The 3,201-nt window shown below is 36.6% G+C and overlaps 1 non-coding gene across 1 annotated transcript; it reads right to left on the reverse strand.

The window, feature by feature from the left end:
* Positions 1–1,963: 1,963 nt before the first annotated feature.
* On the reverse strand, positions 1,964–2,069 carry LOC119618941 (U6 spliceosomal RNA). Its single transcript, XR_005235287.1, has one exon. It is a non-coding gene; the product is annotated as a U6 spliceosomal RNA (small nuclear RNA).
* Positions 2,070–3,201: the final 1,132 nt, after the last annotated feature.

Genomic DNA, 3,201 nt, shown 5'->3' on the forward strand with positions numbered 1-3,201 from the left:
ATCCAGATGGGCACGGTGCCTCACACCTGTAATCCCAGCATTTTGGGAGCCTAAGGTGGGCAGATTGCCTGAGGTCGGGAGTTCGAGACCAGCATGGCCAACATGGTGAAACCTTGTCTCTACTAAAAATACAAAAATTAGCTGGGCGTGGTGACATGTGCCTGTAATCCCAGCTACTCAGGAGGCTGAGGCAGGAGAATCACTTGAACTTGAGTGGCGGAGGTTTCAGTGAGCCGAGATCTTGCCACTGTACTCCAGCCTGGGTGACTGGCTGGAGACATCTCAAAAAAAAAAAAAAAAAAAAAAGAAAAAAAAGAAAAGAGAAGCCACAATTAGAAATCAAGTGAGTTCTCATAAGGAATCAAAGTCAAGTCCCTGTCACACTGCCAATGGACATGGGTCCCCAGAGAGCAGGATTTGGGAGTCCAACATGAAGAGTCAGAACCACCCCTGGTCCTCAGAGCACCCATTAGGAATGGAGCACAAAGGGCTCCAACAGGCCTCCTTGCCTGGGTGGAACAAAAGGAGATCTGAAAGCAAGATGTGATCCTATCCAAGTCATGTCACCAAAGCTGTGAAAGACAAATGCCCTATAAAGTTAAGGGTATGATTTTATTCAGGCAGAATATTCATGAGTGGGGAACATCTCAAAGAAGAGGGAGAAAGCCTAGAGTTTTGAAAAGGAAATCATGAAAAAGGATGGACTGGAAGTCTTATGAGATTCACAAGAGAAGGCATTCTTACAATATGTGAGGGCAATGTGGCCCTTTGTGATAAGTCATTTCCCTGAACACAGAAGCTGGGGAGATTTCTTAACTGTTAAACTCTGAGGCTCAGACAAATCTCAAAATTTTCACACACCCCTCCCCCACCTTGTAGTAGGTCCCAACTGGTACAGGGGTTAAGAGTTTGCAGTAGGTAAGGAGGCAGAGCTGTATAACTTGGAAAAGTTACTAAAGTGGTTTTGATTATGCTGTCTTCCAAATCAAAATCACTCATCTATTTAATAAGTTCCTTCAGGTCAGCAATTATATAGTCATATCACTTTGTAACATTGGAGCAGTTATTTAATTTCTCTCAGCATCCCTCTCCTACTCAGCAAAATTAGGAGGTTGTAGACAAGTACAAGCATGTTCATTGCATATTTATTTATAAAACCAAAAGACTGAAAACAACCTAAATGTACGTGCATGGGAGAATGAATAAATAAAATAATTTATATTCATACAATGGGCTACTATGGCAGTAAATAATTTGATGCACACACGTTATCACAAATAGATCTTACATACAACATGTTAAGAAAGTAGAGAATGATTCCAACAGTGCATCATGTATGGAACTTTAAATTCACAACACAGAAACAATACTATGTATAGTGAATGCATATATACCGAAACCATTTTTAAAAATGAATGGGATAGACTGGTCCAATCCCTAAAACTAGCCACATGTGGCTATTGAGTGGTTGGAATACAGCCAATCTGAATTGAGATGTGCTGTGAGAGGAAGTTATACACTAACAAAAGGTAAAAATAGCTCATAACACCTTTTAAATATTGACTGCTGAAATATTTTGGATATATTGGGTTATATAAAATAATTACTAAAATTAATTCCATTTGTTTCTTTTTACTTTAAAAAATTTAATTAACTTTTTATATTTGTTTTAAAATACCTTATTGAAATAAGAATTAATATACCAGACAATTCTCCCATTTACATTGTACAATTTAATGTTGTTGTTTTTATATGTTCACAAGGTTGTGTAATTATCACTACAATAAATTTAGGACATTTCATCACCCCAAAAGAAACCTTGTTCCCATTACCAGTCAGGCAATCACCAGTCTACTTTCTGTCCCTTAGGATGTACTTATAGCTTGTCATCTTATATAAATCATACAACATGCGGTCTTCTGTGACTGGCCCATTTCACTTAGCATAATGTTTTTCTTTTTAAAAAAATATGAAATGCTTCACAAATTTGTGTGTCATCTTTGCATAGGAGCCATGCTAATCTTCTCTGTATCATTCCAGTTTGGGTAAAGCTTTTGAATTTAGAATAGTTCTAGGTTTACAGAAAAATTGCGGACAGTACAGGGAGTTCTCACATATCCATATTCAGTTTCTCCTGCTATTAACATCTTACATTAGTATAGTGCATTTGTCACAATTCGTGAACCAATTGTTTACATTATTACTTATATTCCTATTTTAATGTTTACATAATAATTGTACATATTGATGGGATACCTAGTAGCATTTTGATACATACATTGTATAGCAATCAGATCAAGGTAATTAGCATATCCATCCTCTCAAACGTTATTTCATTGTGCTTGGAATATTCAATATCTCCCTTTTAGCTATCAGAAACTATATATTATTATTAACTATAGTTATCATACAGTGGTATAGAATACTGGACCTTATTCCTCCCATCTAGCCGTAATTTTGTCGTTTAACAAATATCTTCCTATCCCTCCCTTTCTCCCTACTCTTCCCAGCCTCTAGTATCCTCTGTTCTACTTTTTACTTCTATCAGATCTACTTTTTTTTAGCTTCCACATATGAGTGAGAACATGCGGTGTTTAATTTTCTGTTCCTGTCTTATTTTAAATGTAGCTACTAGACATTTAAAATTACATATGTGCCTCCCATTATATTTCTGGTGGACAGTGCTGAACTAGAAGTTTATATCCCAAACATCCCAAATAGCCCTTGCAGTGATATTTAAAGGGACTTTTAGTCACATTAGTAAGGTTGAATGCATTAAAGAAAAATAGACTAGGAGCAACTATGACAAAAATGTTAACAGTTGTTAATTCTGAACTATGATAGTAGAGATTATTGTTATAATATTTGTCATATATTTTTTATTTCTCAAAAAAGAAAAAAGTCCCAAAAAACTTGCATATCTCCCACTCTTATATTTGACCAGATAAAATGAGCAGTGCACTGGAATTTATTAAAAACTAGCCATGTAGGCCGGGCGTGGTGGCTCATGCCTGTAGTCCAGCACTCTGAGAGGCCAAGGTAGGTGGATCACTTGACCCCAGGAGTTATTATCAAAGTCACTGTCAGTACATTTGTGTTCCTATAAAGGAATACCTGAGGCTGGGAAATTTATAAAGAAAATAGTTTTGTTTATTTGGCTTACAGTTCTGCAGGCTGTACAAGAAGCATGATGTCAGCATC

Source organism: Chlorocebus sabaeus, chromosome 8 (genome assembly GCF_047675955.1).
Source record: "Chlorocebus sabaeus isolate Y175 chromosome 8, mChlSab1.0.hap1, whole genome shotgun sequence".
Taxonomy (NCBI): domain Eukaryota; kingdom Metazoa; phylum Chordata; class Mammalia; order Primates; family Cercopithecidae; genus Chlorocebus; species Chlorocebus sabaeus.